This window comes from Chlamydotis macqueenii, chromosome 1 (genome assembly GCF_036417535.1).
Source record: "Chlamydotis macqueenii isolate bChlMac1 chromosome 1, bChlMac1.mat, whole genome shotgun sequence".
Taxonomy (NCBI): Eukaryota; Metazoa; Chordata; class Aves; order Otidiformes; family Otididae; genus Chlamydotis; species Chlamydotis macqueenii.
In genome coordinates this window covers 18,338,064-18,349,833 of record NC_141556.1, presented here as the reverse complement: position 1 = coordinate 18,349,833, position 11,770 = coordinate 18,338,064, and the positions used below count along the sequence as shown (strand labels likewise).

At 36.6% G+C, this 11,770-nt stretch overlaps 1 non-coding gene across 1 annotated transcript; it reads left to right on the top strand.

Moving 5' to 3' along the window:
* The first annotated feature begins 11,222 nt into the window (after nt 1-11,222).
* TRNAL-AAG (transfer RNA leucine (anticodon AAG)) lies at nt 11,223-11,304 on the top strand. Its single transcript has one exon. It is a non-coding gene; the product is annotated as a tRNA-Leu (tRNA).
* Nucleotides 11,305-11,770: the final 466 nt, after the last annotated feature.

The window sequence follows — 11,770 nt, the reverse complement described above, 5'->3', positions numbered from 1 at the left end:
TAGCAATAACATCAGTCCATCTTCTACACATTTTAAGAGGACAGAAATGCTAAATTTATACAAATAATATGATGTAAAAAAAAAAAATCATAATTTCTAAAGCTGCTTAGGTTTATGCCGTTGGAAGTTGTTCCTAGGTTTGTGAACATACTTTATAATGGATTGAAATTTGAGAACAGGAGCTAGGACCATGTAGATCCACAACTATATGCTGTAACCTTTAGATCACAGTTACACACCTTTTACTTTTTACTGTCTCAGTGGCTTTTGTATTCCTGGATATCCAGTGTCCTAGCTTTACCAGCAGACATGGACCACATTTCTAGCTAAAAAATTAATCTGTGGGATGGTTAGGGAATTCTCATTATGGGTACTGACTCCAAGAGGTTATGGATTATTTAGAACCAATTTCCTACTTACAATATTAAACAAAGCTTGGGAAGCTAGCCAGTGCCTGCTGAAATCACAGTGCTTCAATAGTTACTGGATAAACATCTTTTGAAAAATTCTTCTTTGTATTTTATAGCTTGATGCTTAGGTCCTGAGTATAGCTAGATTTGTTTCCATGAAATAGAGAAAATTCTGAGGGAAAGAATGCACTTTTATAAAACGCAGTCAAGTAATCAAATCTGAGGGTTGATAGTCTACAAATACAACTCTATTTTATTTGTTTAGTGTTCCAGAAATGCTATCACACTGATGTGCTGCACATTTAGGTCAGAAATTTTCCTTATTTAAGTGTTTGAATCTGATACAGAATGAGATAGTTGTCCTTGTTGGAGAGGAAGACAGGAAGGTCAGGACTGGCAGTGATGTATGGAAATGTGAACTAGAGGGAAAGAGTGAAAAGCTTGAGGGAAAGGGTCTGTACTGAGAGATAAAAGTCTAAGTTTATAAAATGGAACAATAAATCTGTTAGAGTTGAAAGTGAGGAAATAGGGCTTGGAGGCTACAAAGAAGTCTCCTGCAGTGTGATGTCATCCTTATTGAAATAATTGTGATGAACCATGAGAAATGAATTTTGAACCACTCTATGAGATAATTTTTTTGAAACTGTGGAAACCTGGAAGCATGCAACTCAGTATTAAATCAAACCTGTGATGGTGTTCTTAGTTCATTAAAGAAACATAAGTGAAATTTTTCAAAGTGTATTAGTTCTCTTGAGTACTCCATTCTCTTAGAGGAGTTGGTAACTTGATTATCTGTCTTAATTCAGGACAAAAATGAGTAAAGTATTTTCCACAGGTTCTATAACTTTAGTTATGCTCCTCATTAAAGACATGGGACAGTAGGGAGTCTGATGCTGAACAAAAGAGGCTAATTTCTAGAGGATAGATGGGTCACCTTTAGTGAACATGTACTGGTAATGGGAAGGTAACAGGTTGCTTTGAACTCATAACTTGTTGCAGGGGTTCAGCAACATGGAAGTAAACCTTACTGTGCTAATGGAAAATAGTAATGGAAGGTATCTAGCTTTTGGGTGATTTGTGGAAACTCTATGCCTAGGGACTGGATGAGGAATTTCATATCTGCACAAGTGCTGGGAATGTTTAGATTTGTACTCAAACTTTGCCACTGCTACCAGTCTCTATTTAGAGCTGTATGTAGTTCTGCCACCTGCAGTTGTGACATTCCAACTTGCCTTGTAATCTTCAGAGCTAAAACTGCACAAGGGAGAAAAAAGTAGCAGATGGAGTCACGTCATTTACACTGAATACTGCAGGAAAGGCAGCCAGATCACAGCAGATCAGGGGGGAAAATCCATTTTTGTCACTAAGCAGCAAAAGAAAAAATAAATCACAGACAGAAAGGGATTAATTTCTGAGGGACTAGCTATTAAATGTAACATGGAAATTGGACTCTAGTAGAAGTTTGCCGAATTTAACTTGACAAACTATATGCAACAGTGAATTATTACCTTAAACTCATAACCCAAGGCTGCAATGCAGGGATAGAGAAGGTAGAAATTAATTAATCAGCAGTGTAAACTGAGAGCAATATTCACTTTTAGATAGCTGGTGAACAGAAGTAAGGACACCCAAAAAGACTTACATAAATTATAGGTCACTGGAGACAATAGCACTCAAATTTGTGAAGGTCTGGAAGTTAAATGCCAAAGTAGTGTAACAAGATAAATAACAAGTGTATAATGATAGCAGAAAAACAATAATAACCTACAATTGGATAATAAATTATGGACAGATGGTAGTTGGAATCTGCAAATATTTCACTGTCCCATCTGCCTTCATCCATTGGTATAATTTTAAATTGGATTCCAAAAAAGATGCTTTTATCTCCTCCTTCTTTTTTTCAAAATTCATTATTAGCATCATGTTGTGTGAATCTGTTTTCTGGTTTGTTATGATACATCACCAACAGGCCTTCATATTGTGAATTTGTAGCACTGAAAAAAAAGCCAGGGTAATTTTGAGTTTGTACACTTTTGTCTTTAAAAATTTCGTAAAGTGAAGCTTCATCTGTAAAGAGCATTTTTATTGTAGAAAACATATTGGAAGTTTCACCTCAGTCAAGCAATGGTATGACTTTGAGAGTAAAGTAGATTTTCCTGTCCAAATAAATATATTGTACAAACATAATAGGTATCTTAACAAACAAATAGCGTTCAAGGACAAAGTGTCTCTTCACGTTCATTTAGTGATATTGTTAAAATTACAAATAGATATTTAACGTCATGGTTCACGAATGGAGAATAGGAATTTTTCTGGCTTGTGGTTAAAGTACAATTTCTCTTTCAAAAGACCAGCACAAAGTTTGGTCTTTTTTTTTTTTTATGTTTTCATATACACTGTTGTTGTCAGCTTGAGGATGCTGAAAAATCTCTCTTAACCTGAATCTCATTTAAAAATAAAAGGAAAAAAAACCCGCACTTTCTAGGAGTTCGTACAAGGGGATAAAACAGCAGGAGAGGGCACTTTCTTTGTAATACCACTCTCCCTAGCAGGCAGGAGGGGAAGGAAAGAAAGAGAGAACTTCAACTCATTTGAAGCAGGCTGTCCATCAAAGACACCTGCAGTTCCTCAGACATGACCATTCATCACCACCATCCTACTAGAGGAGAAAAGGGGTTTTATAAGCAACTTAATGAGCTTAATTCCCAAATATGACAGAGCTTAGCCCCAGGTAGCTGAGCTCTGAAATTGTGGCCTTAAATTTAACAGCCTTATAAAATTCTATCTTTTTGTAAAGTGTGGGTGGGGATTGAGAAAGGGAGCTGTGAGGGCATCTGTTTTGTTCCTGCAGTATTCAAGGATAGCAGATAAAGTTAAGGGTCAGTTTTCTTTGATTTATACACTTATGCCAAACTAATATGCTACTATTTAAATCAAAGCATATGAATTTGCATACTGTAGTGTTCTATATCCCATTGAGATCTTCTCTGTCTCAATGTTCTATGTCCTCCTTGTGTTTCAGTTTCAAGGGCTTTTTAACCTCTGGAAGAATTTATTATATGCCTTTGAGATGGAAAGGTAGAAAAAGAGCCAGTTTATTATAACACATCTAAAAGAATTATTAACCTTTCACACGTGAGACACAAGACAAACTCTATGGTATTCATATGCTAAAGAAATGTGAGGAGATTAACTAAATTTTTTTAATTGAGAACTTTAACTATATGTTAATGAATTTCTAATAAACTTGCACAAAGACATTAAAGAGTACAAAATAATCAGAAAGAAGAAGATGCCTGTTGTTTTATTTCCCACCGATTTGCTTTTTTTTTTTTTTTTGAGAAAATAATATGTTTTGGACTTTAAACAATGAATAGTAGGCAGGAATGAATGGTAGTCAACAATATTCTGAAGTGATTTTGTTTGTAAGATTTTTGCAGAAGCACCTCTATTTGGTGAAAGTAGCATTGTACCTGTGTCCCAGAGCATTCAGGACAGTGACACTTTTGTATGTCCGGTTTGAGGCATAGTCACTCCACAGAATAAGGAAATGGATAATTAAGGAAAGTCATTGAGAAAGTCTAAAAAAAACCCAAAGTAAATTAAAAATGTATTCACTTAACGGTAGTTTGAAAAGAATCCAGTTATCTTTCCATATATTTCTATCCATGATTCACAAGATGTAACTCTAGGAAATGAAATCTTCAGAAAATAAGTAAGTAGCCTACTTGCAAAGAAAGAGTTGCTAGAAACATAAAAGGAACTAGATCCCAGAAGGTAAATGGCTTGGGAAGAATTACAAACCACTGAAAACTTAGATGGAGGACTGAGGACATTTAAACAGTGATAAATCGAAAAGACTTAGGAAACCCAGAGGAGAGATGGCAGGGAGACTTTTTTTTGGAGGGCTTTTAATGAACCTGGTAATGAAAGAGGTGAGTTAATTTTGAAGGCAATAGTTGAATTCTTATATTCTGTTCTGAATAATGAAAGAAGGAAAGTTAATTTGGGATTGGTCCAGAAATTGATTGGAAGAGACCATTAGAATAAGTTTGGTGTAAGCTGGTGATTCAGTATCTTTCCTGATGACATGTTGTGTGATCCTTTGCAGCTCCCAAATTTCAGTATCTGTTTAGCTGAATCATGTAATCTTGCTCAGTATTTAGTTATTTTGTGATTATTTTTAAGATGTAAGTGTAAAAGTATGTAAAGACTAATTTTTCAGAGGTTCAAAATATTGGTGGCTTCCTCTGAGAATATAATACATCCATCTCCCTCTTCAAAATATGCATATAAGAGATTATTTTCTAAATACTTCAGTTAACATTTTTGCATTATGTATATATAATTAGATATAACAGGCAAACGTCCACTCTAGTTTCTATTCTGTCCTCCTACCAGCACTTTATTCTATCAAAACTACAATATTTTTCTAAGATCCATCCTATCTTTTCTTAGAGCATCTGCCATCCTCCTAGGAACAAATATGGTTATATCCTGAAGCTGTAACACTGAAACAGATCACAGAGCTTTTCCAGATTTTTGACACATGCTATAGACCCTCTCCAATAAGATTGTGCAGCTTGAGTTATTTTCCATTTGGCATATTTCAAATGTAAGCACTGACTTAAGGCTCTGGATGTTTTGGTTCATGTCTCTGCACTTTAATTTCATTACTTATCTCTTTCCTTGCCATAAAAGGCGTCTTACTTGTGTGCATGCTAGTTCGTAATATTAACTTAATAACACTAATTTGGTTATTTCACCATAAGCTGTGCTATTTTGGTACAGTGTGCCATTTCACACCCTTCTTTCTCTGTGATACAAGTCTGCTTTCTGTCTCATTGCCTTTCAGTATATGAAAGATTAGTTAGAATTTAACAGAAGATGTCAGTCTTTCTCCTTACCATCTTGTTTAATGTCCAGCTATTAAACCTTAATAATGCTGATCTTACTTATATGAAGAAAATTTCCTTGAAATACTTTACCATTTTTACCATAGTTCTAATTTTTAAATTTAAATTTTATTTTTAAATTTTGAAATATCTTTTTCTGGTTTAAGTTGTAAGCTAGACTCCTGTGTATAGATGAGCTTCACATAAGTCTGCAACTGCAGTTTATTTTGCTTCTGATTAAGAGTATAGCTCATATCATAATTTAATTCTACCATATAACCATTTCCTTCCAAAGTAGTTTTATTAACATTCTCAGTATGCTTTTGCTCACAAGATATACTCTTATTTTAAGCAACCAGTCTGCCAATGTAATTCAATGGGTCAACCTCAGAAGAACATTGGCATCATATTCTAAGCAAGCTGAGATCTGTCCATGTTTGTATCTGTGCGGATGGCATCTACAAGATGAGGAATATTTTTGTGAGCAAATGGATAGTTAGCCCAGTTCAAACCTTGCTCTCATGGCAGTTTTTCAAGACTAGCAAATTTAGCCACGTTCCTCAGAGAATAAGCTACCAAGTGAGAGATGAGTTCCACGAAGAAAGTCTGCTGAATTGGACTATCATTGCTTCTCCAAGAAACATTCACCACTTGAAATCTCTTACCTGTACTGGATGTTTTTAGATGCTCCATTTTAATTGAGTTGTGGGCTAAATAGCGATATCACATAGTGACAATCTGTCTTATTTTCTGCAGTAATTCAGATTAAATGTTTTTAATGCTCTCTGAATGCCTTAAAACCTACTACAGCACTTCCATCCTCATTAACACTTCACATCCTGTTTATTACATACAGCAAACCAAGATAGAGTGATTAAGCCTTGCAGAAGTAATGAATAGCACTCCTTCTGCCAGAAGCCAATAACGAATGCCCAGCAAGACATGGATCTGTTGGAGCAGGTCCAAAGGAGGGCCACAAAAATGGTCAGAGGGCAGAAGCACCTCTCCTATGAGGAAAGGCTGACGGAGTTGCAGTTGTTCAGCCTGGAGAAGAGAAGGCTATGGGGAGACCTTATTGCAGCCTTTCAATACTTAAATGGGATTTATAAGAAAGATGGGGACAGACTTTTTAGTAGAGCCTGTTGCGAAGGACAAGGATTAATGGTTTTAAACTAAAGAAGAGTAGGTTCAGACTAGATATAAAGAAGATATTTTTTTTGTGATGAAGGTGGTGGAACACTGGAACAGGTTGCTTCAGAGAGGTGGTGGATGCCCCATCCCCGGAAACATTCAAGGCCAGGTCGGATGGGGCTCTGAGCAACCTGATCTGGTTGGAGATGCCCCTACTCCTTGCAGGGGGGTTGGATGAGATGACCTTTAAATATCCCTTCCAACCCAAACCATTCTGTGATGCTATGAATATATAAACACAATAATTTTTTTGTATTTTCTCAAGCTGCAACATTTTCTGGTTCAAAGTTACACATACCAAAGATGAGTTTAATAATCCTGAATTATCTTTATTCTAACAATTTATCTAATTCCTTTCTGAAGCCATGTAATGTTTCGATAATCAAGCATCATGTGGAAGATAATTTCATTACTTAATCATCATCGTGTAAAGTGTCTCCTCTTGCTTATTTTGGAGGAAGTAGGAACTTCATACTCTGTTCACCTATTGAGTGCTATTCATGGTTGTGTAGACTTCTATCACACTTGTTTTTCATGCTAATGAGTCCTAGACTATCTAGCTTTTCCTTCAGTGGAGGCTATCTCTGGAATTAATCTTACCAGGTCAGTGGAATGTTAATACCCAGATGGTAGCTTCTGGAAGTGTAATGTTCAGGCACTTCCAGTGCTTCTTGTGAATCATGTTCTTTCTTTCTTCTCCCTATGCAATGACATTTCTATGTTCTTGTCCTGACCTACTGCTTCTACCTTGTATGCAGCCTCTTAGACTCTGAATTTTGAGGACCGTGTAAACTGATTTATTCTGGCAACAATTTACCATCAACAGGATTAGATTATGGTCTGCCCAGTGGCAGCCTCAGGACTAATTAAAGTCTTAGATTTGTGTGTCAAACAGAGATTTCAAGGATCCTCAAACAGTTTCATCTTTTGCATCTGCATAAAAAAAAAAAAAAAAAGGAGTAAGCTCAAAGGAACAATATGATGTTCATAGCACATGATTCTGTATCCTTTCAGATCTGTTTTCACTGCACAGAAGTGAAAGCAGTTTCTTCCTCTATTTTTTAATGCAGATCACTTCAAAACAAATCCCATTGATTAATCTGTCATGGCTTGACTTACAAAGTTGCCTCTATACTAGCTTGTCTGGGAACTGGCCCTCTGCTTCATTGTGAAAGAACACTCACCTTTCAGTGTCTCAGACTTCTTTTAAAACTGTGTGGGTCTGTCAAGCAGGAGGGAAAAAAAGAAGGCTAAGTCCCTGCTGGGGAGTCCATCTGTCAGGTGATGATGCTAAATTAACTCTCTGTATAAAAGTAGAACTTTTCTTCCCTGGTAAAGAGTAGTTGCTCTGAATTTTCAGACAAAATATAAAATTTTATTTTCCATTCTATCTAATGCTGGGACTAGTAGCTTTTTGATACTGTTATCTTTTGTTTTGTTTTATATTTTCTTTTGTCATTTTATTATTTTTAAGGTGCCTGTGTGGTTTTCGAAACCTTGTGGGCAGACATACGATGCTTCAGAAGTCAGACACCCAGTTCTGGGAGAGCAATTCATAGCGTGCTAAATTAGGCATCAATGCTCTAGATACATCATGTGCGGGACAGTAAAGCTCTCACATGCAGCTCATCTGAATTGTCAAAGAGCATCTGAGACTCTTTTTTTCAGCAGAGCTTAGGTATCTCCCTAGAGCAGTGGTTACATCCCTCTAGGACCAAGATTCAGTCTGGCCGAGTCCTGGCACCACTTCCAGTCCTGAAGTACCCAGCATGTCCCTGGGAATGGGTTTCCGGCAGATTTTACCCTTGCTCTCACAGTTATTTGGTCTTTAATTCAGTGATATTTCCAATTTAAAATAGATGAAAAGCCCTGAGAGTTGATATTGACAAATAACTGCCACAAATACTGAGCATTTCAACATCTTAAGGATACGAGGCTTACTTTTTCTAAATTTGTTTCCTGAACTTAGTTTTCTAAGTTTCATCTGCAGTACAGCTGGTTGTCTAAAGGTTTTGCTGCATACTTGCCCTGCTGTTCTGAGAAATGTAGATGAACAGTAGGCAAACTTTACCTGTGACTTTAGGAACACACATAACTAAAAAATTACTTTCAATGTTTCATTAGTTTATAGTATGGGTATCTATTTCAAAGCATTTCCTCTCCCCACTTTTATGACAGTTGGTCCTTTTATTATCTGAATTGTTATGCTATAGAGGTATTCATTTTTTTGCTACATCTGAAGAAAAACAGAAAAATCACATCTGGGTTACATTTATTCCCCGTCAACATAGCTGCTTTCTTTTTCTAGAGGGAAAAATTGAACTTCTAGAGATCTTGCTAGCCATAAAACTGCTGAAGCAAGGTCAAGCATTCCAATATGGAGATAAAATGTTAATAAATGGAGGCCATTGTCCCACACTCGAAAATTTATGCACTACATCAATATGGGATCGTTCTCTTCTTGGTTAAATTCATCTAGTAATTTCTGACTGTATTCATTGCCTAAGGATATATTTCTTTACACTGAAATATTACTAGCTGTGCATTTTGATAGAAGAAATGCAGACTACAATTTATAACCTACACAATAATAAGTGAATAGAAATTTGCCCCTTGGAAGAAATGCTACAGAGTATATAAAAATATAATATTCTGTTTCAACTACTTATGCTGAGTAGTACTGGAAGAAACCTCAACTGGAATTCTAATGACATTTCTGAGCTTCTTCATTCTTGCTGCTCTAAGACCATAAAAACAATGATGTATCATTGTAGTCAAGGCAATGCAAGATAAATATGGTGCTGCAAAAACCTTGAGAGGATTAGAGTAAATTTTGAGAGTACACACTTCTCTATATTTGTACAGTTCTAGATACACTATTGTAATAAATACCTTTCCTGTGGCACCAGTAATTAAAGGAACACACAAGTAAAACTACCATTGCCCCCCAAATTTTACTATTTAAATATAAATCTCTCCAAGGCCACTGGAACTTTAAGGCTCCAACACCAATCTCTCAAAGAACTCTGTGTTGTAAAAGAATGAAATACAGGGAAAAAATTGCTTTTCTTGCAAATATTTATGTAAAAATTGTATTTCTAGAAAATAAAATTTATTTTAAATTACTATTAAAATACTTTTTGATGGGTGTTGTGATTCATGCAAGAAGTGAAATAATTCTGTAATGTTTAGGAAAAAAATAAGAAGTCATATTGCTACAACTGATTTGAGAGGCTGTAGTGGGCAAACAATTTGGCAAGAGTTCCTAAAGACATACTCAGAAAGAACTACAAACAGCAAAAAAAAGAGCTGTAATGATCCTTGACTGCATGTACAGGTAGTAGCAAGTAGGAAGATGTCACTTCTTCCTACAGGTATAGAAACAGACCTACAGTTTATAGGTCATGAAAACATGAATACTGGAGTACTACAGTTCTAATACCATATTTTACAATGGAAAAAAATGCTGGAAAATTGTAGAATGCCAGAAACCTTCAGAGACACACAAAATATTTAATGTTAACTGAGAGCCTTTAAGAGATCAATGTATTTATCTGAACAAAAAGTGGACTGAGGGGTTATTTTATCATAGTTTCTAACTACCTTCATAGGGAGAAAGTACAGGATATTAAAGAACTGTTTAATCCAGCAACAAACAACACTATGGGAACAAAAGATGTAAGAATTCAGGCAGACAAATTGAAATTACTTACCGGACACTTTCTTTTTTTTCCATGCAGTGTGAATATACACTGAAGTAAAGCATGAAGGCAAGAGTAGATTCCCTATATGTCAGTGTCAACAAAGCCAGACTGAATGCCTCTGTGGAAAATCCCAGTCAGTGGGTCAAAGTTGTGGCCTTGAAATCAAAATCAGCCTACATGATCTGCCCTAACCACTTGTGTCCTTAAAAACAATCCTCTCTCATTTGCAGTTCCGCTTTGCCCTATATGATGCTATTTTCTTCCCTTACTTTTCATTCATATCTTTTAAATACTGATGCTATTCAAGCCACTCTATGTACAGAGATAGATGCATAAACAAGGGTGGAAAATATTTTCATATGTATCCTCTAATTTGGATAGGTAGATATACAGATAAATGCATGCACTTAAAAGCTCAGAGGGCCTAAGGAAGTTTAACAAAAACATGTGAGGACATAATTGGCAGACTGGTATATTACATAAAATTGTAGAGGTTAACACTAAAAATGAATGTCCTTCTGATCATTTGATCCCACTCTTTTCTGCAGATGGTGCTCAACTCCAGGAGACAACATCTTGTAGCAGTTGCAGTTGACCTTCTACCAGGTCAATATGCATTTGTAACCTTATGTGTTTGCATGAAGGGACAGATATTTCATTGCCCCAGGCTCACTACACTCCATAAATATGAAAATATAAAGTTGAATGCGAAGTCAACACACATGCCTCCCAAAAACATACTGTCACCCTTTCTTTTCTTGGGAAGGGATCACAGGTTCATAGGGAAGGAGGTATTTGTAGAACTTGCCAGCTGATGTTCCCTGACAGCCAACAAAGGGATCAGAAATATGAAAGTGCACTGCAAGAAGTGTCTACCTCCACCTGCAGAAAGCCATTACTGGTTGTTCTTCCTACTATATTTAAATAATGGATAGAGATTATTTGTTTTAAAACATCTTGTGAAGAGTTGAATTGTTAGTGGATGATACAGTTGCTGGAGATTGAGGAGTCGTTATCACCAAGGTAGTGTGGCCGAGCGGTCTAAGGTGCTGGATTAAGGCTCCAGTCTCTTCGGGGGCGTGGGTTCGAATCCCACCGCTGCCAGGAATATTTTAGAGGATGGAGGAATGCTTGGCAGTGCATGCAGTGCAGTAAAACTAGCCAATCAAAAGAGGTGATTATCCCACTGTATTCTGAATACCACATTGATGTGGCTGGAGAAAGAGAGGCTGAGGCACGACTTCATTGCCTGCCCTCTGCAGCTTTCTCACAAGCAGGAGTGGAGAGGCAGGTGCTGAGCTCTGCTCCCTGGTATGCAGTGGTAGGATGTGAGTATGGTTCAAAGCTCCATCAGGGAAGGTTTAAACTGGACTTCACTTACTGGGACAGTGGTCAAACACTGAAACAAACTTCCTAGAAATGTGGTGGATGCCTGTCGGTGTTTAAGAGGCATTTACTTGGATAATGCTCTTAATAATATGCTTTAAGTTAATCAAATCTGAATGTGTCAGGCAGCTGGACTACGTTTGTTGTAGGACTCCTCCAACTGAAATATAGTCTATTCTATTCT